We start from the raw sequence: 27,735 nt of genomic DNA, 5'->3' as shown, positions 1-27,735 counted from the left end.
TTTGAGATTGATTTGGCACCCGATGCAACCCGTGTCATCCTCTTCAATAGATCTTATGTTAGTGGAGTTACGTTGTTCAATAGACCATATGGTATACCATGTTAACACATGTTATAGGGTTATTCTATGGAAATAGAGTAACACCGTATTATAACCATGCTAGTATACGGTATGGGGTTATCCTATTCAAGTAAGATTACACAGTAATGATACAAATTTAACATATAGTATGGAGTTGTACTATTCAATAAGGGTAACACAGAAATTATACAATGTTAGCACATAGGATAAACTGAGTATGGGGTTATCTTATTCAAGTAAAAAACACAGATATTTTGGTATGACACAGAGGCTGAACATTGGCCAATCATTGTATTTCTTGTATAATCATAACCCCAAAACTTTCAAGCCACATGCAAACAGAGGGTGTAGAGGTCATTGTTACATTAATTGATCAAACTTTTGCATCTTGTCATGATACGACTAACGGTGCATCATGTAAAATAAAGATTCAAGTAAGTTGAGAATTAAATGCATACTTTAATTTGTAAACAATTATACATATTACCTACTACGAAGTTTTTTTTCCAATAATTCCTATTCCTCGTCCCGTCCCTTTTTGATTTGACTTAAAGCACGTTTTATTGTAGAATATTAAACGAGCCTGTTGCTCTAACACTGATTAACTTGACTGTTTAACCAAAATCCACCTGCAGATCTATGAATCTAATTGAACGTGTCATGAAAAATTGAGTTATATTTGCTAAACATAAATATTTGTCAAACGTTTATATTGATTAACGACGTCGTTTTTAACTGCAAAACGCGCAACCTCTCGAGGCCGATAGCAAAATGTACAGTGGCAGTGGTACTGTCCGGAATTGTTTCATACGTTTGGACCGGAAGTTGTGAAATTTATTTTCCGTTTAGTCAATTTCACTTTCACTTTCACTTTGACTGGTAAATTCTGGCCTAGAAAGTGGGACAATTTATAACAGGAGACAGAAAACTGCTTTCATCAGGTTGATTAATAGAGAAATGTTATATCTATCTACTCCAAAATATTAAAATGAAATGCATATGTCTTACTGCAAGTGCAAAAACTTCCCCCTCAAAAGTTGAAGGCAAAACAACATGAAAAAATACATTTGTTTATCAGGGATAATATGAGAATGGTGCTACATTAAATGCAAGCTTACCAAGACATAGTTTATTTATTGATAACACCACACTCAGAGATCCAGAAGCCCACATTATATTGCAGAACGTTTATCTGTTTTTTGCACAAAACTTGCAGAATTATGTTGCATGAATCGCTGCCACTAAAACTTAATTTTAATATAATAAGGGTTCAGCTGGTATAGAATAACTAACTGTAGACCATGCAACTAGTCCTATAATGCAAGGCTGTGGTTATGTAACAGTGGTTTGATTCTGCCAGTGTACTTTATTTGGAGGATTTATGGTGTATTTGAATCCTGCATAGTTGATTGATGTAAACAATACAGTTTTCGTCCAAGGAATGTTCACGCTAGTGTTTTGAAACCAGGGATGATTACACTAGTGATTTTATACTGTAATGATTGCTCTAGTTAAGGATGCCTCTGTAATTGAAACTTTCTGTAAGAACAATAAAATTGAGAATGGAAATGGGGAATGTGTCAAAGAGGCAACAACCCAACCATAAAACAGACAACAGCAGAAGGTCACCAATAGGTCTTCAATGCATCGAAAAACTCCCTCACCCGGAGGCGTCCTTCAGCTGGCCCCTAAACAAATATATATACTAGTTCAGTGATAATGGATGTCATACTAAACTCCAAATTATGCACAAGAAACTAAAATTAAAAATCATACAAGACTAACAAAAGCCAGAGGCTCCTGACTTGTGACAGGTACCTATAGCCAAGTAGAAAAGTAAATGCATAACAATACCCACAGTTAAAATCAGTTCAAGAGAAGTCCGAGTCCAATGTCAAAAGAGGTAACATAAGAAAATAAACAAAATGACAATACATGTACTGCATAAATAACAACAGACTACTAGCAGTTACTGACATGCCAGCTCCAGACCTCAATTAAACTGAATGAAAGATTATGTCTTCATCATATGAATATCAGGCACAATCCCTCCCATTAAGGGTTTAGTATTATACCATCATGAAATATATGAGAACATAACCTGTGTCATGTCAAAACTGATTTTTAAATGAATGTGTTTAATTCTGATGCAAAGACCCTATAAGTGAATCAATATTAAAGCCAAAATATGTAATTTTTAATGACCTGACAACAGTATCGTAACTATATCCCTTCTTAATAAGTCTGTTTAAAGGTTTTGTTAGCTTCTGCACAAATCTGCTCTAAACATTAGGTTTATATCAAGTTTAATGTCCTGATCATAGATACAAGTATTTTGAGTTATAAAATATCTTCCTCACCATCATCAATATTATTTGCTAGATTGTAAACTGGTTCCTTGAAAATCATTCTAATTTTAACCCATTAATATATGTAAACAATAAACTGGTATTATATCAACTGAACAATGCTATAAAAATCGATTCTTTCACACTATTTACATCCAATATTAAACAGTTATACCCGGAATGAATGCTCAGTGGAATGAAAGTACAGTATTTCAAATCAAATTTTGTTTGTAACACTTCTCAGTACAGTATCAAGATCTACAACTAATTCTAATATAACGTGCTGCTTTTGCTTTGTAAACAACACCGTGATAAAATTCTCAATATATCTATACTTAGCACAGACTCAGAGATGTACATAATGATGGCTGTTACAACATACCTCCCACGTAAATCCACATGTATTGTAACCTTAGTAACTTTGCAAACTCTTTGCCGATTTTATTGTTTTAAAAATGGCAATTAAAAAAGACAAAAGAACTTTTATTCTTTTTCAGATGCATAATAAAAAAATAAATGCCCAAGAGTTCAGAGAAATCAACAATATCGAAATAAAATTAAATTCGCGAAAGTCTATTAATATTTTTGGCGAATTCAAGTCATTTCAAAACATGACATCATACAAATGAAAACGCTAGAGTTGAAGGTGTTCCGTTACGTGAACAATAGAAATTTGTATGATAAATGGATTTCTGATGTATTTATATGTTTTATTTTCTATTTTGATGCATTATACTAATATTTACAGATTTCAGCAAGTCAACATGGCGGCTCTTTGGTTACGAAATGTCAATTTTGAATTTGACAGTCGCTTACGAGAAACACATGTAAATTAAAGATGGCAAATGTTGGGATTGAGAAGTAAAAGAATTAAACAGGTTTTATTCGAGCAGTTATTCACGAAATAATCCATGCAAGCTACAGATTTATTAGAATGTTTGAGCTTGATCTAACAAGGAATAAAAAAGAACAGCCAAACACACAAAATACCAACCCTCACTTCAATTTTTTAATGACCGTATTTATCCTATTAGAATCAAAATAATTTATGGCAGCCATAGATTGTTGGAAATTTACAAATGGCCTGAAATTCATAAATTTAATTCCTCGCTAACGCTCAGGATAAAATTTGAATATCTCAGCCCAGGCCATGTGTAAATTTCCAACAATCTTTGGCTTCCATGAACTATTTCTTAACTAATACCACAACAAACTACGATAACATAGGAATCATGATACATGTTGGTCTGTCTGTTTTGAGATCGTCTTGCAAGGTTTTTCCTCTTATACCTTGAAATGATGAGGGGACACAAAGTTCTACCCGTGTCCGGCTGTATGTCTACATCCTTTTGCACATCCGTACTTCCCAAAGTTTACAAATGGATCATAACTATGCTGTGTAACAAAAGTATTTTGTGGTAATAAGCATAAAAAATGGAAATAAATGCTGAATTTTTGCTTCCTTTCTCAAACATAAGTTAGTCTCAAACAAATGTAATAAAACTTATACACAATACTGATCTGACACCGCAAATCAACATGCACATTTGGGTAGGGTCAATTTTACTCTTCTTCAGTTATGTCCCTTTATAACTTTATATGATATGCATAGGGTGCATCATCTATGTCCCATTGACATATTCCCCATTTATTTGAGTCATAATTTATAAAAGGGAGATAATTGAAGACTTATTGTAGTATCTTTTAAGCAAAACTCTCAATGTGAATGGTTTTAATGAAACTTGATACATTGCATATAAAACAAATAGAACATATATTGAAATTTGTTTATTTATTGTAGAATGAAAAGAATCTGCTTTACTAAAAATCCACCAAAGATTAGATAGTTTTTGCCCGAAACAGACCACACACTAGACTGGAAGATTCAACATCCACATGATCCAGCAAAAAGAGGAAAGTGGCATTGATTCAGTTTCAATGCACACTCTTACTTTTCCCTTACAAGGTGATATGAGATGTTAATGATACTTTTAAGCAAAAATTGAATAAAAGTAGGTTTGAGACAGGTCACAGGTATTGTTGCTTCAATAATTTTTGTTTTTACTGAATCACCAGTAAGTTAACATGGGAAACTAATCTTTTACATTTTCAAAACATACTCAGATACTTGTATACAGGTGCTGATGTACTAAGGCAATTTCAATCTATAGAATTACTGGTCCATATGTACCATATTTACAGTTTTTTGCATGATTTGAATGTGAATAGCTATATCAATAATTGTATTATTTTCTGCTGACATAAGAGGAAGATGTTTAGATGATTAAGGATATTAACTTATTATGGAAGACATTTTTATTTTATTGTACTGATTAAAAGGGTTAATAGTTCAATAATATTATGACAGTATACAGATTCCCAATTTACCTTTAAACTTAATGTGCATGACCTCCAGCATTTTGTCCAGCCTATTCTATTAGTTTTACATGCATCTTCATGTCAAGACTTATTATTTGGAGAAGGACAAGCAGAACAGTTTTTTCAATGAAATTAATTTAAAAAAAAATGAATAATGTGTTACTATTTAGTTAGTAACTAGAGTTTAGTATTACAATACTATTTAAAAAAAAAAAATTGTCCTTCACATGGAATAACTAATAATGGTATAGACAAAATAATATTCTTGACAGTGTTTTGTAGAGCAAGTTTAATGTAGGGTTTTCTACATACCCTAGTTAAATTATGTATTTGTTTTCACTTATAGTTAACTTATGGGATAACTAAAGTCTCCATTTTAACTTTCTTTTTATAGGGATATATGTCCCAAAAAGAGTTGGTCTATGTGCTCAAAGAAAAGACAACAATTGTGATCAAGCTTTTTTTTTAGTCCTATTTCTGATGTTGAGAAGAAAGGTATGCTTTTCTCTTGTATGACTAACGTAATGTTCATTGCTACTTTGACAAACTTTCAATCATGCTTATTGTGAAGTGCATAAATTTCAATTAATGATATGATCTGTAGCAAAACTTTAAAGGATAACATAGTCTTTATATTATGGGTGAGACTTTTCCAGCTTTATAGAATAGTAGAAAAAGTCTGTTTACCATATTATGTAGTTGACAACATCATATCACCATTTATTTTCTATAATAATCTTAAAGGGAGGAATGATACTTTATAAAAAAAAAAAGATGTGGTTTGGTTATCAATGAGACAACTCTCAATCCACAACCAAATGTACCGTAGTCAACAATTTCTAAAAGTATTGCAATATTGACCTCATATAAATGCAAATCCTCTGAGAAAAACTTATTTTTAAGGATTTGGTATTGTAAGGAATTTAATGTGATTCTTTAAAATCAGTATTTGTTTTTATTGATATATATGTTCAAAATGTTTAGGAAGGAGTGCAATGTGTATATTATATTAATGTGAAATTTAGCGTATATTTTGTTGTTGTAAGAAATCTCATATTATGAGATTTGTCTTGTATAAGCCCCAAAACACTTAGGCCAATGACTTTTTGCACAGTTGTTGTGCCTATTATATTTTTTTGACATTTGTCTCATTATTTTTTTGGTAAACTAAATCTTAAAAAATGTAAAGGCTCAATTAATTAACCCTGTCTATCCCACTGTCTGTTTTTCTCTATAAGAGTACATTTTTTTTTCCGGCTTTCTCCTCCTACAGTTTTTGAGATACAGCTTAGTAGGATATATAGTAGGATGTTTCTTCACATAATAAGAGTATGGATGTCCACAGGATTTTATTTGTTTTCAAGGCTCTATAAGCACACACAAAAATCAAAGGATCAGGGCTTTATTGCACTTTTTCTTAACTATTATCAGTATTAAAGCCTTAAACACAGAGCCAAAAAAAATAATCACTGCAAGTATAAGATAGCCCTAAGCATTGGTTTGAGCAGAATTTTTAGCCAAAAAATTCAGATAGACTTTATATAAACATGTACCACCACCAAATTGGGCCAGAAAAAAACATACTTGAAAGTAGAAAGTATTTAAAACAGAATAGGCATAACTAAGATGTAAATATCAAAATATATAGAATATAGTTTGGTAATTGAGTTTTATTTGAAAGGTGTATATAGTACTGGCGATCCTTGTAGAACACATTGAAATGTATAAATGAATTCTAAAATTGAAACCACATATTGCATGTTTCTGAAAAGGGTCTGGTTTGGTGTATCTAAAGTTTGGGTAGCCAGCACAGTCTGATGTGTAAATGACCTTCTGCCGTTGTCTGTTGTCTGTTCTATATTCCGGTTGTTGTCTCTTTGACACATTCTCAATTTTATCATCATTATCTCCTAAACTATATGAGATATCTTATAAACTGTATAAGATATCTTTGTAACTATATAAGATATCTTGTATGGCATGTGATACGGATTTCGTCATGTTTTGTACTCTTTATCATATATTTAAACAGGAGAGTGAATATCAACTGCTTTCTGACCCCTAGCACCTGAGATTTAGTTCTGTTTTGAAAGCGTTAAAGAGAAATGCTTAATTATTTATTGGAAGCACCTGTGTTACCTTACAGTTTGAGTCATGTTGTTCATAGAATTATTTTGTTTATTTTTATTTTTTGTGTGTTTTGTATGGTATTTCATTGAGATCTTTTTTATAGTTGCATTTCGTGTGCCAGAATATGAACGCTTGATGTCTGTGACATAACATGCCAAACAATGATGCAATTCAATAAATGGCTTCATGCCCTAATGACCGTTTTATTTTGTCTGAATCACTACTGTCACAAAGGTGAAATCCGAGTAGGAGTGTGATAAAGGGTACTCATCAAAGTTGAGCAATACAGATTAAACAGCAGGCTATTTATCAAATAGAATGAAATTCAAAACAGTGTGGCTGTGGCCATTGATTGACACATTAAATTCATCCATTGACTGGGACAATTTACGTGAACGTTCGTCTGCAACAACCACTGTTCACTACGTACCTACGATAGACATTTAAACTGTGGGGTCCCCAAAGGTTTCTTAACGACTTTAATTATAAAATAATTCGAAAAATTAATCAGGAATAACCTTTATGTTTTGATTTATATAATTGATATCAATCGAAACATCCTGTTATTTCTGATTATTTTTTCGAATTACTTTATTAAGGTGTTGAGAACCTTTGGTGATCCCATAGTTTAAGTGTCTTTAAAAAGTACATATTGAGCAGTGGTCGTTACATACAAATGTTCACCTAAATTGTCCCAGTCAATGGATGAATTTAATGTGTCAATCAATGGCCACAGCCACACTGTTTTGAATTTCATTCTATATAAAACTACTGTTTTTAATATTACATATATGATACAAATATATATCTATATGTTTATTGTTTCAGGATGTAATGAAGTAACAATAGTGAAGGTTTTAGCAAGCAGGTACTGAAAGAACTTCAAAAGGTTAATCCTACAGCTGTCTGGTGATGTTGAAAGAAATCCAGGACCTACAATGGTATCGATCACCCCAAAAAAATGCTATGTTTGAGACTGAAGTATATTTAGGATTAGTTGCTCTGAAAATACAAGCACTTTAATTTAACAACTTCATCAAAATCCATTTAATTAAGGCATATTGGATAATGTTTCAATTCATCTTTAACATAATTTTCATTGAAATTTTATGTTTTATTAACCAATAGAAAACTGGTTAGTACTCTGTTCAAGTAAGGCAGACTGGACATGCTGCCATGAACAGTTTCCATGGGATAACTTATGAAACATTTAATCAACTCAGAAATGACACAAAACTGTCTTCTCACAGTTATTGTTATAGACCTGGTTACATGACATATTATGGTATACCGTTGTCTGTCCATCCATCGTCAACATGTCAGACATTAACTCAAAAAGGCTTAAACCAATTTGCCTAAAACTTTGGTGAATCGTTTATATTTATTGAGGTGAGATCCTTTATTTTTATAAATTTTAGATTTTAAGTTTCTGAGTTATAGGGTTTTATTAATTAAAAATAGGGAAATTTTCCAGTTTTCTGACAATCATTTAAAAAGACTTTTCACCAACTTGCAAGAAATTTTGGTGAATTGTTTATATCTTTTGACATAAACTCCCTTTCAATTTTTATAAATTTTAAATTTTTTGTGTTTCCCATTTACAGGGTTTTAATCATTAAAAAAAGGGAATTTTCCGGTTTTCAAACAATAGCTCAAAAATACTTTCAGCAGCTCTTATTGAACTTTGGTGAATTGTTTATATCTATTGATGTAAGGTCCCTTTAGAATTATATAAATTTTAGATTTTATAGTTCAGAGTTATGGGGTTTTATTCATTACAAAAGGGGGAATTTTCCAGTTATTGGACAATAACTCAAAAATACTTTCAGCAATTCCATAGGCGGATCCAGGGGGGCCCTGGGGGACCCGGGTCCCCCCTTTCGTGGTAAAAATTTGGTTGATTATATAGGGAATCACTGATATATGACTGGAGTGGGCCCCCCCTTAGGAAAAGTTCTGGATCCGCCACTGAATTCTCATGAAACTTTGGTGAAATTTCGCTACTTGTAGCATTTTATTCTTCTGAATCCAAAATTTTAAAAAATACTGAAATAATTCTGAAATAATTGTTTCTCTGTACTGTATGCTAATTCTATTGAAGATAATTGTTTAAAGTGACTCCTGACATGATATAATCTTGTACTTATTATAAACCCCACAAAGTTTTTGGAGTGAATATATGAATCACTCTGTCTGTCTGTCTGTTTCATATGTCTTGTAAACTTAACTCCTCCGTAATGTATGTACCAATAAGATGAAACTTTACAGAGTCTAAATTATTTCAAGGGAGATAATTGAATTTACTTAGTTTAACATTGCAATAAGTGGCAACAGGTCTCGTAAGTGCAACTCAAATACTCACCTAGTTCCATTATTTGCATTGATTGATTTTGAAACTTAACACTGTTGCAGTACACAACCTAAGACTTGAGTATGTAGGAAATAGTCCAGATCCAATACTTTTCAAGGGAGATAATTGAACCTAATTAGTTTAATATTGCAATAAGTGGCAACAGGACCTGTAAGTGCAACTATGTTTAATTACCTTGATGGATATTGATGTAAATTTACACAGTAGACTGACACCACCAGAGAATGTATATGAAGGAAATAATCCTGGTCTGAAATATTTTAAGGGGGAAATGGATCTTAATTGTTTAATGTTGCAATATGTTGCAACAGTGTTTAGTAAGATAAGTGGATGTTCTCCTTATCTGCTTTATCAATATTGTTGAAATTTTATATCAAGTGCAGTACACCGCCAGGGAATGTGCATGAAGGAAAATCATATTTGTCTGAAATATTTCAGAAGATGAATTGGAATGGGGTGGGGTATCCTTTAGTGGGTTGACTCCTAGTTTTATGCAATACACTCAGAATGGCAAATACTATCCATGCTGTTCTGTGTTCACTCTTGTTTCAAACTAGGATCACAAAAGTCCTTGTTATATTCTTTACATATATTACGAAGTTAGATCTCCACAAAAGTACAGGTGAATCAGGAGTCTTAACATATCTATGTTTTAGTAACTAGAATACAAGTTTTTATTGTTGCGATACTCACCCAGTTGCATTACATTTAAATTTAATCAGAGAATTACTTTTTATAAGAACATTTGAAACATCAAATAAAAATAGGGGGCCTCTGCCTTCTGTTCTTTAAAAATAAATACAAAACTCAAAGTGTCCTATCAAATCAATGTAATTATCTGCCCTTGATTTTAAAAGAATATATTTATTTTAATTTAAATACACTTTATCACACTTAATTTTTTGATAGCTTGATCCAACTTCCAAGCTTAAGATGTTCCAGTCATATAATATTGCATTATACTTTGTAAAATTTTAAACCAAAAAAGAGATTTTTTGCAACATGCCTAAAACCAGAACTAAGACATCATTCCAACTTGACTTAATATATCTTTGGAAAAGTCAGTTATCTGGAATGTGATCTGAACAGTTCAACTTTTTTTTTCATTTTATAATGTATGTTTATTTCAATAATTGAACCAGTTTTTGTGAATTTTACATGAAAAAAAAAATGTATTTTAGGTTTATCAAGACTTCTTAGTGCTTGCCATACAAGTGTCAAAGAGTGAAGGGCAAGAATGGCTTTAAAGAACAGAGAAGACTTGTTTTATTGCACTTAGTTTTGAGCTTATGTTTGATATTTTACCACTACGATAGAGTTATGTAAATTTATGTAATGTATTGTTTTAATATACCGATCTGTTTTGTAATTGCTCCTTTTTAGATATGTTGTAATTGGTTTTTTTTTATACCTTTTCCTACGTCAGTACTATTGACAACTATTGATGGTTTTTAGTAAGGTTACTTTGTTTTGTTTTTTTATTTCTTAGGATTAAGATGTCATTCTTGAATACCTTGTAAGTATGACCTGTGTTTTTATTATTTCTTGATATGTGTAGTATTAATCCACCCCAATTATATTTAGTTATGAAAAAAATATATGCCATAAGGACAGTCCACTATGAATGCCTCTCTGAAAAGATTAGAGAGTCTTGGCATAAATAAATATAAATTTCTAAAATATAAACAAATTATTAAGACTCCATACAAAAAAAAAGTTTGTGTCACAACAGTGATTTTTTTTTGTATAATAAAGGTTAGTTCTAAATCCTATTATTTTTATTGGGATTGTCTTCATTGCATAGAGGATGTGTTTATCATATAATTTAATATACCTCAAAACGTGATTTTTAAATGTCATAAATACATGTACAGAAAAACATACATAATGATTATGATATGCTAATACTTCATTGTTGCAAATAATTGTACTTTAAATTAAGATGAATATATAAACTGGAATTGACTAATCATATTTGTGTTTGTTGATTGTTGACAATATGTGTTGAAAAACAAAAAAAAGCCATAGGACTTAGAGTAACAAGCCTCAGTCAAAAAGTCACAATTAATTAATTCATAATTATTTAAATGTATAAAAGAAAACGTATTAAACAGTGTCTTTTTGTAAGATAAATTGGTTTGTTCATTATTAATTTTTGAAACTTGTAAATTTGTTGATAAATTTACTTGGTCTATAAAAGATTAATATAATATAAAGATATCTATTGAATTTGTCTTCCTATTAAAAAAAATCTCTCAAAAACACTTTGTGCCCTCTTGCTCCATATTTTTTAATAGGTTATTTTTTTGTCTATTTTGTTTTGTACCATGATATTATGCATGATAAATATAAATTGTGCTTTATGCATGTCACTAATGTATAGATAATTTTCTTGTTAGATATTTATGATAATGTTTTTATTTACATTTACATATATTTATATATATACAAATTTAGAAAATTTAAAGTTTTATAATAAAGAATAAAATTAATAAAACATGTTTAGATTGATTTGATTGTATCCAATATGTTTATTAAAAGGAAGGCTGTTCCAGTAATAGATATTGAGTTTAAATATAACTTGCATCATATAGAAAATAAAACAGCAAAAGATAGAAAACAGAGAGAAAATTGCTTCAACTATCATATTTAAAGTTCATTTCCTCTTTACAGAAGGAATTGAGTGCAACACAAAGCCTGAATTGAACTTAGTATTGTAGCTAAGCATGACTTTTTGTGTGAAATTATTTTTTTATTAAATGATGACTTTACTATTTTCACCTATTTTTTTATAAGTAAAACTAGAACAGGATACAATCTGTGAGTTATATGGTTTTCTTAAAAAGAGTCTCCATGTATACATGTATGAATTGTCTGTGATTCTAAGATATTGTCAGTGTGTCTTTTTCAAAGATCTACATTTCAGTCAGACCAGATTCTTGTGACTTTGACCTTAAAGTTCTGTGATTAGATCCATTATTATGTCAGTTAAAATCTCATTAGAGATAATGTTGTCTCTGTTTGTATATCTTGCAGACTTGCTTATTTATTATCATTATTTATTATTTCTAAAATATTGGACGCAGCAGGTCAACTATATGTTATGTATGTAAAGGGGAACATGTCAGTTTGGCAGGTTTCATCTGACCTTGATCTAATTTTTATGATTCATTGGTCAATGTTAAGTTTGTTGTGTTTTGGTCTTTTTTCAAGTACTATATTAAGCAATAGGTCAAATATATTTGGTATATTGAATTATTGTTAGATGTGCATGTGTGTCTAACAGGATTTATGTAAAATATGAATTGTCAGTGATACTTGTAGTGAAACCTTAATCTAAAAGACCATAAAATCAATGGTCAGTAAAGCATATGAGACATTCCAGCGTGTGCACTCTTGTTTGTTTTTAGAAATCAAAAATGATTTTTTTTTGCCTATCAAATGTACTTTTACTGTATCTTTAAAGTAGTCAGCACCGTTAGCCACTAATCCGATAACCCAGACTAGTAAATATTGATTCAAACTAGAGTAAATTTTCAAAATTTTATAGAGTCATATAGGGACAAGTTTTGATTTTTAGTTTACGGACTAGTAAATGAAAAAGTTTTTGGCGCAGACTGTCTTTACAAGCAGATAAAGAAAGACATTAGTCTAATTCATTTAAATATAGATAATGACAGATGTAAGACTTGTAAATGAAAAAGAGACAATTGGTAAAATATAAATAATAAAAGATATAAGGCATGTACACGAAACAAGCCGGAGTTCAATATGGATGATAAAAAATGCAAGGCAAATGTACACAAGACAACTGCACTGCAAATTCAAATAATTTACAAATGGCAAACCCTGATATGCATTGTCTATGGTTCTTAGATACAGTCTGTAAGTATTGTCTGTTGTTCCTAGATACTGTCTGTAAGTATTGTCTGTTGTTCCTAGATACTGTCTGTAAGTATTATCTGTTGTTCCTAGATACAGTCTTAAGTATTGTCTGTTGTTCATAGATACAGTCTGTAAATATTGTCTGTATTAAAGTATTGTCTGTTGTTCCTAGATACAGTCTGTAAGTTTTGTCTGTTGTTCCTATATACTGTCTAAGTATTGTCTGTTGTTCCTAGATACAGTCTGTAAGTATTGTCTGTTGTTCCTAGATACTGTCTGTAAGTTTTGTCTGTTGTTCTTAGATACAGTCTGTAAATATTGTCTGTTGTTCCTAGATACAGTCTGTAAGTATTGTCTGTTGTTCCTAGATACTGTCTGTAAGTATTGTCTGTTGTTCTTAGATACAGTCTGTAAATATTGTCTGTTGTTCCTAGATACAGTCTGTAAGAATTGTCTGTGGTTCTTAGATACTGTGTATTTATTGTCTGTGGTTCTAAGATACAGTCTGTAAGCTTTGTCTGTGGTTCTTAGTGGTTCTAAGATACAGTCTGCAAGTTAAAACTGTCGTGGTTCTGAGATACCGCATGAAAGTATTGTCTGTGGTTCTTAAATACAGTCTGTACGTATTGTCTGGTTCCTAGATACAGTCTGAAAATATTGTCTGGTTCCGATGTACAGTCTGTAGTTCTTAGATACAGTCTGTAAGTTTTGTCTGTGGTTCTTAGATACAGTCTATAAGTATTGTCTGTTGTTCCTAGATACAGTCTGTAAGTTTTGTCTGTGGTTCTTAGATACAGTCAATAAGTATTGTCTGTTGTTCCTAGATACAGTCTGTAAGTATTGTCTGTGGTTCTTAGATACAATCTGTACGTTTTGTCTGCGGTTCTTAGATACAGTCTTTAAGAATTGTCTGTGGTTCTTAGATACAGTTAAAGTATTGTCTGTGGTTCGTAGATACAGTCAAAGTATTGTCTGTGGTTCTTAGATACAGTCTTTAAGTATTGTCTTTGGTTCTGATATACAGTCTGTAAGTTTTGTCTGTGCTTCTTATTTACAGTCTGTAAGTATTGTCTGTGGTTCTTATATACAGTCTGTAAGTATTGTCAGTCGTTCTAAGATACAGTCTGTAAGTTTTGTCTGTGGTTCTTAGATACAGTCTGTAAGTATTGTCTGTGGTTCTTATATACAGTCTGTTAGTATTGTCAGTGGTTTTAAGATACAGTCTGTAAGTATTGTCAGTGGTTCTAAGATACAGTCTGTAAGTATTGTCAGTAGTTCTAAGATACAGTCTGTAAGTTTTGTCTGTGGTTCTTAGATACAGTCTGTAAGTATTGCCTGTGGTTCTTATATACAGTCTGTAAGTATTGTCAGTGGTTTTAAGATACAGTCTGTAAGTATTGTCAGTGGTTCTAAGATACAGTCTGTAAGTATTGTCAGTGGTTCTAAGATACAGTCTGTAAGTATTGTCTGTGGTTCTTATATACAGTCTGTAAGTATTGTCTGTGGTTCTTATATACAGTCTGTAAGTTTTGTCAGTGGTTCTTATATACAGTCTGTAAGTATTGTCAGTGGTTCTAAGATACAGTCTGTAAGTATTGTCTGTGGTTCTTATATACAGTCTGTAAGTATTGTCTGTGGTTCTTATATACAGTCTGTAAGTATTGTCTGTGGTTCTTAGATACAGTCTTCAAGTATTGTCTGGTTCTTAGATACAGTCTGTAAGTTTTTTTGTGGTTCTTATATACAGTCTGTAAGTATTGTCTGTGGTTCTTATATACAGTCTGTAAGTTTTTTCTGTGGTTCTTATATACAGTCTGTAAGTATTGTCTGTGGTTCTTAGATACAGCCAAAGTATTGTCTGTGGTTCGTAGATACAGTCAAAGTATTGTCTGTGGTTCTTAGATACAGTCTGTAAGTACTGTCTGTGGTTCTTAGATCCTGTGAAAGTCTGTAAGTTTTTTCTGTTGTTCCTAGACAAAGTCTTTGAGTATTGTTCGTGGTTCTTAGATACAACATTATAGTAGTGTCTGTGGTTCTTAGATGCCGTCTGTACGTATTGTATGTGGTTCTTAGATACAGTCTGAAAATATAGTCTGTGGTTCTTAGATACTGTCTAAGTATTGTCTGTGGTTCTTATGTTGTTTGTAAGTTTTGTCTGTGGTTCTAAGATACAGTGTAAGTATTGTCTGTGTTTATTACGTACAGTCTGTGAGTTTTGTCGGTGGTTCTTAGATACAGTCTAAGTAGTGTATAGTCTGTGGTACTTACGTACAGTCTGTAAGTTTTGCTATGGTACTTGCGTGATTATTGTCTGTGGTTTTTGCATACAGTCAGTTATGTCATTGTTTTGGATTCATTTCGTATATAACATGTATAACAAATCATTGAAACAGGCGGACACCATCGTTCATAAAATATATTTGTAACATGATGGTATGGATACAGTTCTTACACATATAAAGGTATTTAGACGGACATTTAAGTGGCTGCACGTCGGATGTACTTATTTACTGGCTGCAATATTAATACCAAGCTGCAGACCAAATCAAAAAATGATTTCGTCAGGTAGAAGCCGAAAATTGATTTTATTTCCAGTCAATTTGACAGACGGAGTCCTACGGTTATATAACCCTTCTATTGTATTCGCTGTTAATTTGAACATGAATGCAAAACTTGCCACTGGACGTAAATAGTTTGTTGGACGGACAGAGTCTAGCGGTTAATCTTACTATAGAAGTGATCGCTAATATGATCTCGTTCTGAACATGAATGAAATATTTGTTACTGGACGCAAAGCAAACAGCAATCAATCAATCTAGCGGTTACTAGACTGTGGTAACGTAGGTAAAACGACGCACTGAAAGACAACTTGATTTGAAATGCATAATTTCATTACTTTTATTTTTCGATAAGTATATTCTCTGTATAACGTTCATGAATACACCAATGAGACATAGTTATTCGATATATAAAAACCCTATACAACGTTCATACACCAATGAGACGGCGCTATGGGTATATAAGGTTCATACACCTATTAGACCGATCAATTCGATATATAGAGTTCATATTCCAATGAGACAGTTATTCGGTTGGTATAGACCCTATACAATGTGTATACACCAATGAGACAAAGTTATTCGATGGGTATAAACCCTATACAACATGTATACACCAATGAGACAAAGTTATTCGATGGGTATTATTAGTTACATAGTGTGCTAGTGACCTAATACGGTATATATGGGGTCAGTAAATTCCATATGGGGTGAGAGCGAAGTGTGCTAGTGACCTAATACGGTATATATGGGGTCAGTAAATTCCATATGGGGTGAGAGCGAAGCTCGAATCCCCATATGGAATTTACTGACCCCCATATATACCGTATTACGTCACTAGCACACTATGTAACGAATTTATCTTACCGACTATCTTAACGTGTGAAATTAAGACTAGTGATTCTCAAAACGAGCAGGTCTTCAATACTGTTAGCGCTAAGAAAATACGTCCATTGATCCTACAAAAACAGATTCCAACAATAACGACTTGTAAGGTTTAAATGTGTTTTATGAATTTGTTTCAATCTTAATCATCAATTTCTTCGTCTGTTGGAACTTTTAAGATTTTTTCTCAGTACCGTTTTGTTTTTTACAAAGGGACATAACACCATTACTAACCGTGTATGAAATAAGCCCCGCCTCCTTCTTACCTAATAAGGAGTATTAAGGGACGTAACTCCACTACTAACCGTGTATGAGATAAGCCCCGCCTCCCTACTAACCTAATATCAAATATACACGGTTTGCACGCGGACGCTTTTAACCAATCCTATTCCTGGAAATGTATAGGAGGTAAGATAAAAACCCTATACAACGTGTACACACCAATGAGACAATCATACACCTATTAAACCGAGCTATTCGATATTATAGACCTTATAACGTTCATATATACCTATGAAACAGAGTTATAAGATGTGTTTTGACCCTACAATGTATTTAACGTTCATACACATATGAGACAGAGTTATTCGAGAGGTATATAATTACTTATCTTACCTCCTATACATTAATCTTAATCATCAATTTCTTCGTCTGTTGGAACTTTTAAGATTTTTTCTCAGTACCGTTTTGTTTTTTACAAAGGGACATAACACCATTACTAACCGTGTATGAAATAAGCCCCGCCTCCTTCTTACCTAATAAGGAATATTAAGGGACGTAACTCCACTACTAACCGTGTATGAGATAAGCCCCGCCTCCCTACTAACCTAATATCAAATATACACGGTTTGCACGCGGACGCTTTTAACCAATCCTATTCCTGGAAATGTATAGGAGGTAAGATAAAAACCCTATACAACGTGTACACACCAATGAGACAATCATACACCTATTAAACCGAGCTATTCGATATTATAGACCTTATAACGTTCATATATACCTATGAAACAGAGTTATAAGATGTGTTTTGACCCTACAATGTATTTAACGTTCATACACATATGAGACAGAGTTATTCGAGAGGTATATAATTACTTATCTTACCTCCTATACATTGTGTTTTTGTTAAGATTCTTTATTTTTATTTTGACCCATCTGATGAGTTAAGCCATTCTCTGACTGATTTTTATATAGTTTGTTAGGGGAAATGTTGGAACATTCAAACATTTTGTATGTGCCTGTTCCAAGTAACGAAGGAGCTAAATTGAATGGTTGTTGCTTGTTATATTTTATAGTTCATTGTTTTGTGCTGTTGTACCAATGTCCCATGGTAGGAAAGGGTTTTGCGCCATCCAACTATTTCATCTCCGCCACATTTCGTATGTGGCTGTCCCAGTCAGGAGCCTTTAATTCAATGGCTGCCGTTTGTTGCTGTTTTAACATATTTGTTTTTCGTTCATTATTTTTAACATATATTGGCTGTAAGTTTTCTCCTTTGAATTGTTTTACATTTGTAATTTGGTGTCCTTTTATAGCTGATTATTCAGTTTTTATGGGTTTTTAACCTTGTAAAAAATCTGCAAGTTGACCTATAGTTGTTAATGCCTGCAACATTTTTGCCTCTTGAACAGAGTTGTCTTGCTGGCAATCATACCACATCTTCTTATCTCATTTACCTATAAATATATGGTTAGATCCATGGGTTCACAATATAACAAAACACCTTGTGTTCATCATACAAAATTTAATTTTAGGACCTGTTGGACCTCAGAACGGACCAATATGTATGGCAAACTGTTTTACTATTTATTAGAATTTCAAGAAATCTCATGTAATATATAAGATATGTTGTATATTTAAGGAGATATCTTATAAAACATCTCATATATGATATAAAAAAAAATATAGTTTACAAGATATCTAATAATACTTTAAAAGATATCTTTCAAAGTATATGAGATATCTTATAAAGAAAATTATGAGATATCGTATAAAGAAAATTATATGAGATTTCTTATAAAGAAAATTATATGAGATATCTTATAAACTATATAAGATATCTCATAAACTATATAAGATATCTCATAAACTATTTAAGGTATCTCATAAACTTTATAATATATCTTATAAACTAAAGAAGATATCTCATAAACTATATAATATACATTATATCTTGTAAAGTTTATGAGATTTAATGAAGTTATAATAAATAGCAAAAACGGCTTGCCATAAATTTGATCAGTAAGCCCAAAAATTAAAGTCTTATTTCACAATAAGATTCAACATATCAAATGGACCCAATATTTGAATTTTTTTTTGAAAATTTGGACCAAAATCACAAATCTAAACACAAGTCTTAATTCAATATATCTAACAATCCGAAGAATTCAATTTTTGATGAAGTCCATTTATCTTCAATTTTGGACCTTTCAGACCTCAATATGGACCAGTTAATTTGAAAATTGGGTTAAAAAATCAATGTCTAAATTCACTTAAGATTCAGCATCTTAAAAGGGACACCACATATTAAATATTTCTTGAAATCAAACAATTTGGATCCTTTGGACTTTAATATGGACCAATTTAAAGTGGGGTCAAAAATCTAAATGTGCAGTTAGATCCAGCATTTTTCATAATCCCAAGAATCAAAGACTTTGATTTTTCTTTTAAACACCATTTAAATAGCCATACCATTTTATGATTGCAAATGTTTGCAGTCATAAACATGTTAAAAGAGTAAGTTGTCCTAAAAATTTACCTACATTAATCACTTATTCGATATTTTATCTGTATGAGAAATTAATTTCTTTGCTAGCTGATCATGGCTTTGTTTCATTGATGTGCAGATAATATATATTACATGATTCATTCTTGAACCATTCACTTAAAAAAGGAGTGGTTTGAAAACCCTAATTTCATATACTGTAAATTCAGAAATTATTGCGCATATTTATTATTGGGATTTTATCATTTTAAACTAAAATAGATTTTAATTTTTGAAATTAATATTCAGAAAAATCCTGTTTATCTACTCTGCTGTGGTAGTATTCTTTACTGTTAACAAGCAACTGGAAGTTGTATTTGACTTGTACACAAATTGTTTATGACATCAAGGAAATACAAGTTTTAATCATCAAAATAGAGAAGACGGTGCCATTATGAACATCAGGACCAAAGCAGCTTTTTACTTATTACTTTAATTACTAGAATACTTGCTGTGGTCAATTTGTTTTTTTTTACTACTGTTCTGCTTTTGCTGTTAAAACCATTTGAGATTGGCAACAAACACAAAAACTTCATAATAGTAAATGATTGCTTTATTGAAAAGGCAACTAAAAATTTAATTTATACGTAGCATATATACCATCAGAAATACTCATTAAACATCATTCCCAAATCTTTAATAGAAAACATAATCCTAACACATATTATACCCTTAAAGCAACAATAAATAAAATTCTCATTTTTTACTGAAGCATAAAATATGACACTTATAAGTATTGATTGAGTTTTTGCCCATGAAATAGTCTGACATCAAAACAACGGAAAAGTGTAAGCGGAACAGAACTGACAAACCTGATTCGTAAAACAAGGTCAATATTAGCTTCAATGCAAAGTACATAAACACTATACTAATACTATATCTATCTGGAAATTTTTTGTCCTATGCTAGTACTATCCTGACCATATTTCACAAATACTTAAAACCTCTTTCCCACCCCTAGTGATAAAAGGGTTGTGTTTTTTCTTCTCTTGTCATATTTATTGACCAATTTATCATTTTGTATACTATATTGTGTTGCTCTTGTTGCATACAATGTGTGCCTTTAAGTAAACTAGTAATAATAATAAACTGTTATAAACTTAATTAACATGAACTAAAACAAGAATGTGTCCAAAGTACACGGATGCCCCACTCGCACTATCATTTTCCATGTTCAATGGACCATGAAATTGGGTAAATAATCTAATTTGGCTTTAAAATTAGAAAGATGATGTCATAAGTAACATGTGTACTAAATTTCAAGTTGATTGGACTTCAGCTTCATCAAAAACTACCTTGACCAAAAACTTTAACCTGAAACTTGCAGTTTCATTTTCTATGTTCAGAGGACCTTGAAATTTGGGGTCAAAAGTCAAGTTTGGTCTTAAAATTAGAAAGATCATATCATAAGCAACCAGTGTACTAAGTTTCAAGTTGATTGGACTTCAGCTTCATCAAAAACTACCTTGACCAAAAACTTTAACCTGAAGCGGGACAGACAGACGGACGAACAGACAGACAGACGAACGGACGCACAGACCAGAAAACATAATGCCCCTTTACTATCGTAGGTGGGGCATAAAAAATATTGTACTAAAATTTTCCATAATAAAAACATATTCAATATGTCAAGTATTTTTGATTTCATAGTGAAAAAAATTAATATCAAAGTTAAAATAATTAACCTTGAAATTAACGTAACATAACATATTACTTCATACAAGAAAACTAGATACCTAGTTCTACATATTTAAAAGAAAACAGATATATAATATAAAATTCATCACAATCACTGAAAACAGATATATTTGGATGAGACATTGCTGATACATGTATAAACCTTTGATATAAATTTCATAAATGTGGAAACTAAATGAGGTTGGAAGTTCAGATTAAATAAATGTTTCGTTTTAAGAATACCTGATTTCTACTTAAAGATACAAAACATGCGACATTGACAATGAAACAAGGGACATTTATTCACTCACAGTTTCTCACATATCAAAGTTTACAACAACAAAAAAACATCACAACAAAATAGTTAGAATATATACAATAAATAGTTAAATGCCATAAATGATGTTTAAAAAAAATAGTCAACAGGTTACAATTGATTAAAAACTTAAAGTTTACAATAAAATACAATTAAATAAGTAAGAGAAAAATGAGCAAGAGGAACTTTTAAGAAAAAAAAAACAATAAAAAAGATGTTACACACAAACCTAATTTGAGAAATAGAATTTACAATGAACTAGTTAAATATACAACAGTGCAATGAGCACATTATATGCCTGTCATTTATAACATTCCATAATGCCTATATTTCATATCAGAAATTTATAAAAAAAAAAAAAAAGCTTAAGGGAGCTCACATCAATAGAAATAAAGCAGTCATCAAAGTTCCATGAAACTGCTCAAAGCACTTATGAATTCTTGTCCAAAAACAGGAAAATCCCCCTTTTTTTTTAACAAAAAAATCCCCATAGCTAGGAAAAGTAAAATCTAAAATTTCTATCAAACGAAAGGTAGCTCATTTCAATAGAAATAAATAATTCATCAAAGTTTCATGAAAACCACTTAAAGCATTAGTCAAAGGCGTGGCAAGAAGAAAATGGACGCAGGGTAAACCCGGCCAGTATACAACTTCAATAAAATAATTACTATCACATGCCAAAAAAAAGCTTCTTTTCATTATTCAGGTTCTCTATTTTAACAGTAAACTAAGGAAAATAACTTTCCTTTCCTCAGACTCAAGAGCCTGGTATAATATTAAACCCATTGCAATGATGATAGTGTTAAGGATCAATTCATAAAATAAATTTGTTGTGACTTCCTGGAATTCTAATGATAAATCTTTTTGCTGGAGTATTGGAACAATGATCTAGATTTTCTGGAGCTGGTTTATTAAACTGTTCAATTACATCTACCAATAAAGTCAGATACTGAAAAAAATAAAATAACATCTATTAGATTACTATTTTGTGTCAGATTTAACAGTGTCATTTAAAATCTATTCAATACATCTCTGATTTCTGCAAACAAAAAATAGTATCCAGAATTAGAAGTCTTAATATTATACCTATTATTCCTATATACATGATTATACAACTATTGTTTCTGTGAATCCATATATTTTCTTATTTTGTCTGTGCATTCTCTACATTTTCTTATAAATTTCCTGTGCACTCTCTACATTTTCTTCAGTTGACATTCTGATATTTGATATCTTATTTCAAATCAATCAAACTACTGAACCTCATAAATTTTTTTGTTAAATCATTGGACAAATAACATAAATTTTAATAATTCTGATATTATACATATTATAAAAGTGCTGAGGGTGTTAAAATATTTTTGATATTATTTGTCACTTGTTGAATATGTTTGCCTAATATAGTTGACAACCTGTTGAAAGTTTTAATTGGACTAATTGTTCAAAGCACAAAGCCATGTACACTATTTCAACAAGTTAAGATTTGATGGCAATCCAATTTTAGGTGACTTGTGTTTTAGCTGGTATCAAGTTATATGTCAATCAATGGGGATATATCAATTAAGGCAAACAAATGTGTAAAGCATGAAAGGGATGACTTGAAATTAACCTGACAACAAGATCTTCAAAAACTTCATGGACTTCTTTTATTGTGCTTCTTCAACCATTCACAAATGTTCACTTACACCAGATCTTGCAAGTCCACTTGTCAGGTACTTTCATGAATTCATGGTATGCACCTTACTTCCAGCTTTAACTTTCCATCATATAATATATCACTGTAATTAAAAAGTGTGTAATAAATGTATAATTTAAAGAAGATCCTAAATCTACAAAACTGTACACAACTTATTTTTGTAGACTATTACTTTTGATACTTTTGTGAGTTTAAGAAAGAAAGAAAAGGCACATATGTTGTCTGTCAGAGGTAAAGCAGGGAAGAAAAAGCCAGTCTTACTAGGTAATTTGATATTGCTCAACCCAAGGCATTTAATTGGAATGAAAATTGTCAGGATTACCTAAAATTGGGGTCTTTCCTAACAGAAATCAATAGCATTTTGGTTGAAAATCACAAGAATAAATTGCTGCTAAGTCAGCTGGAAAGGGCTTTACACAAAATCTACTATCCCTGAAAAATAAGTTGGTTTACATATATGATGTTAAGTTGTTACCATCAATAAACATACAACTTTCAGAAAACTATTAAATATTACGATTTTCTTTAAAAATTTAAGATATGCAGTTATTCATTTATAAATAAACACAAAAAAATAAGAGAAATAAGTTTCATTTTAGTTTTGTTGTGATTGGTGGTTTCTTCCATTAATCATACACACACCCAACAGCTCCCAATGGTAGTGGAAGACACAAAAGCATGGTATCCAAAGTACTGGTAAGACTATACCTAATCACATGCCGGTCAATGGACAATAAACTGAAATCTTTGTCGTAAGTGGATCAATGTCACATTTCCTAGTCAGGCTTGTTTTTTTCTTCACTATTTCATCTCTGACAGACAAAATGTAAGCATAAACCACATGGTGTGTCTTAACTTCTTCCCAGTACTGTGTGTTGATTAAAGCTGAAATCATCCTGAATGCAGTCATGTCAAGTGAAACTGAAAATTCTTCAAGCCTAGAATAAAGTTGGGAATACAGGTGTATGTTGCAGAATAACATTTTATATACTCTATATATATAATTCATACTAGGATTTTTAAGTTGCCACAAACCAAAATCACAATTGAATGTGACCAGTATTTTAAGTTTCCTCACTTGTCATGCTTGTGTTAAATTATAATAAAATTGAAAAAAGATTTTTTCAAATGGTGCATTATTAACAAGAAACACAAAATAAATCTGAATTTTTAGGTAAATAAGGGTAATAACTCTTAAAACAGTAAATGTCAAAATTAACTTGATCTGTCATTCATGAACCAACTTGCATTGTGTTCTTAAAGAACTTAAAAACAAATTTGGCAAGAGATTTAAAAAAAACTTTCAAGGTGGTCGTGGATAATTATATAAGGGGCATATTTAGTCATAACTCTTGAACAATAAACATCAAAGCTATCATAATCAAACTTGACCAGTATAAAGTATTATCCAAGATGTTTAAATTTCATCAGATTTGGTCAAGGGATACTGTAATCATCATCATAAAACTAAAATTTTTAATGGTGGACAGACAGCATACTGACAATCATGTGCATCAATAAATGCCCCATCTTTTCAAGATAAGGGGTATAATAATAATTGCGTGTCAGGAACAGTTCAATACTTGCTAGCATTTTTTGTAGTAAGATATTTTGTGAAAGGTGTAAAGTCTTTTACAATATATACTTTTTTAAAACCTATCTGATTTGATCATGTTGATAATGTCAATGTGATAAACAGTTCTGAGAATCCAGAGGTTTTCTGATGTTAAGCTTTATGTCTGTCCTTGCCCAACAAATTTCGCCATGCATTTTCAACAGTTCCTTTATTTTTTGTCAGTTAATAGTAATTATATATTCTGCCAATATAAATGAGAAGGTTGACCTGAAATGTATGATAAAGATTTCAATTTATACAAATTAGTTTCCAGATCTCTCCTAAAAGATGTAGTGGAACAATGTATGAACACAATGTTTTCATAAAATTTGAACGAGTAAATTTTCCTTTGAGGTAAAGCTTGAAACAAGTAGAGGTTAGGTATGTTTTTTTCCATTAGGGATGTCTATTAGGGATGATCAATTTAAACATACTTGGTGTTCATGGGAGGCCATTATAAAATGGGGGTATCCACCAATATATAGTGAAAAATAAATATTTTCATTTATATTTTCACCATGTTCACTATCGTAGGTGGGGCATAAAAATGTGTGAATAGAAGTATAGTACAAGTTGATAAAAAGATTATATCGAAACAGGGGGTGTCACAGAATAGATATCGAAACAGGGGGTGTCACAGAATAGATATCGAAACAGGGGGTGTCACAGAATAGATATCGAAACAGGGGGTGTCACAGAATAGAAGTTCCTTCATATAAATTTAAGTTCCAAAGGAAAAATATTCTGGAATATTATTTCCAGAGGAATAAAAATTACAGTATATGTTCCGAACGGAATAAATGGTATAGAATATGTGTTCCTACAGGTATAGATATTATGACATTGTTTATAACAAAGTTTCCAGTGGAACTTCAAATATAAGTTGACACCAGTGACCGGGACCAAATATTCACTATTTTTTTAGATTCATCTTGTTAGGTTGAACCTTTTTACATGTTCAATTTTCACCTGAGCTCCTATTTTTTCATGGAAAAAGCTAAAAAACTGGAAATTTATATTATTTCAGGGGCAATAACTCCAAAACAGGTTTATAGACTTTTCTCCTACATATTGTCATGCTGATCCATTTTCCAACTCAGTAAACTTAACCTAGCTCCTAAACATATCGTGGTCACAGTAAAAAACTGATAAAAAGCATTATAAAGGGGACAAAAACTCCAAAATAGATTAACTGATTTTTTTATACACTTTTATCTTCTTCTCCACTAGCTATATATGTGGTGAAACTCCCTATTACTCCTGATTAATGTACTTGTATTGCTTGTTAAAGTTTCATCCCTATAACTGTGGAATTTATCTTTTAGAATAGGATAGATTTATACATTGAAAATGTCTGGTTACCTACTATCTGTTCCAGTGAGAGATAATGGCCGCGCCCCATCATCAACATCGTGGTAGATCTAGCTAAGTTCCGAATGGAAATGAGTATTTTCCGAAAAGAAAAAAAAATTACAAGTGTGGACACATATCGGTGTGGATAGTAAAATAGAGAGCACTTGAGGCAGAGCTGAGCATGTAACTATGGTTAGATGCCCAATGGTAGAAGGAGAAGCAGTACTATATATAAAGAGAGCACCTGTTCTACATATGAAAATATGGATCATCTATAAAGGGGGGGGGGGTTAAAGATCAGTTATACTAGATTAGTAATTGTTAAATTTGTATTAGTATGTTTGAGAGTGTCATTATAATTGAGTTTATATATTGGTTGTGCCCTCTCTTAAAATGTTCTACGAGCTATTTCTTTGTCTTTTACATATAGTTCAACTTGATGATCTTCTATGTGAAAGTGTGTGCAACGGTGAGTCCGATGATCTCGCCTTTTAAGACTGAGGTTATGTGTTATAATAGTCTCAGTTTCAGATAATAAGCAAAAAGCAAAAAAATAAATACCAAAAAAACAAAACACGGTGTGTTGCGGGGGTCGACATAAGTATATCATTCAAAAACTTGACTGTTTGCAAGTAACCATGGAGACAACAACTTGTCTCTGAAATTTTGTACTTGCTTAGAGAGAAACCTCCGATATACTGTCATTACTGACATAAAATGATATAAAATTAGCGTTCTGCTTTTCTGACGAACATTTCCATACAGAAAGCTGTCGCCGCGTCATCTTTTAATAGATCAGCTTGAGATTATTATTTAGGTTGAAACACTAAATGCTCATTTGATGAAAATGCTGGGAATAAAACTATTTTTCAAGGTCATTTCACCCACATAAATCCTTTCCTAAGATAAAGTAGTCCTAAACTTTGAAAAAGCCTTTAACAACTTATTCAGTTCTACCAGTGATTTCCCTCTAAAATATTTGTGTGAAGGTATTTAATGATTTGAGGAACAATATATGATGGAAAAAAAATGGGGGTCACCGATTTAGATTTGTCACTATAGCCACCTTGAATTTTTATTGGAAAATAAACATTGAAGACCTGTTGGTGACCTTCTGCTGTTGTCTGCTCTATGGTCGGGTTGTTGTCTCTTTGACACATTCCCCATTTCCATTCTCAATTTTATTTGTATGTGTCTGTCCCAAGCCAGGAGCCTGTAATTTAGTGGTTTTCGTTTGTTTATGTGTTACATATTTATTTTCGTTCATTTTTTTTTTATATATAAATCATTTGAAGGCTGTTAGTTTTCTCATTTGAATTGTTTTACAATGCATTTCGGGGCCTTTTATAGCTGACTATGCGGTATGGGCTTTGCTCATTGTTGAAGGCCGTACTGTGACCTATAGTTGTTAACTTTTAGGTCATTTAGGTCTCTTGTGGAGAGTTGTCTCATTGGCAATCGATACCACATCTTCTCTCTTATATTTGTTATTAATAAAGCATTTATACATATAGTATATGATGGCCATTAGTATTACTATTGTATCCGGCATATTATATTAGGGAACAGTGGTTATCTTTTTACCTTTGAATAAATTATTGTGAACTTATCTAAGTAATATTATCACACATTTTCCATAAGTAGGTGATTTCAGAGGGATGCGTATCTATATAAAAA

At 31.5% G+C, this 27,735-nt stretch overlaps 1 protein-coding gene and 2 long non-coding RNA genes across 6 annotated transcripts in view; 2 read left to right on the top strand and 1 right to left on the bottom strand.

The window, feature by feature from the left end:
* Positions 1-27,735, top strand: part of LOC143083515 (uncharacterized) — a 344,761-nt gene that overhangs the window by 47,763 nt on the left and 269,263 nt on the right. The window lies entirely within an intron of this gene.
* On the top strand, positions 844-11,808 carry LOC143083514 (uncharacterized). 4 transcript variants are annotated; one of them, XR_012980754.1, is made up of 5 exons: positions 844-1,022; positions 4,231-4,395; positions 5,203-5,303; positions 7,767-7,879; positions 10,491-11,808. It is a non-coding gene; the product is annotated as an uncharacterized LOC143083514 (long non-coding RNA). The 4 variants fall into 4 exon arrangements; XR_012980752.1 differs by having other exon boundaries at positions 3,178-4,395; XR_012980753.1 differs by lacking the exon at positions 844-1,022 and adding an exon at positions 1,051-3,307.
* On the bottom strand, positions 19,940-25,188 carry LOC143083513 (uncharacterized). Its single transcript, XR_012980750.1, has 4 exons — positions 24,736-25,188; positions 23,799-24,028; positions 23,080-23,172; positions 19,940-22,343 (listed from the first exon to the last, which is right to left on the bottom strand). It is a non-coding gene; the product is annotated as an uncharacterized LOC143083513 (long non-coding RNA).

The sequence above is a fragment of the Mytilus galloprovincialis genome, chromosome 7 (assembly GCF_965363235.1).
Source record: "Mytilus galloprovincialis chromosome 7, xbMytGall1.hap1.1, whole genome shotgun sequence".
In the NCBI taxonomy this organism is placed as follows: Eukaryota; Metazoa; Mollusca; class Bivalvia; order Mytilida; family Mytilidae; genus Mytilus; species Mytilus galloprovincialis.
This window is presented reverse-complemented; position numbering and strand designations above follow the sequence as displayed.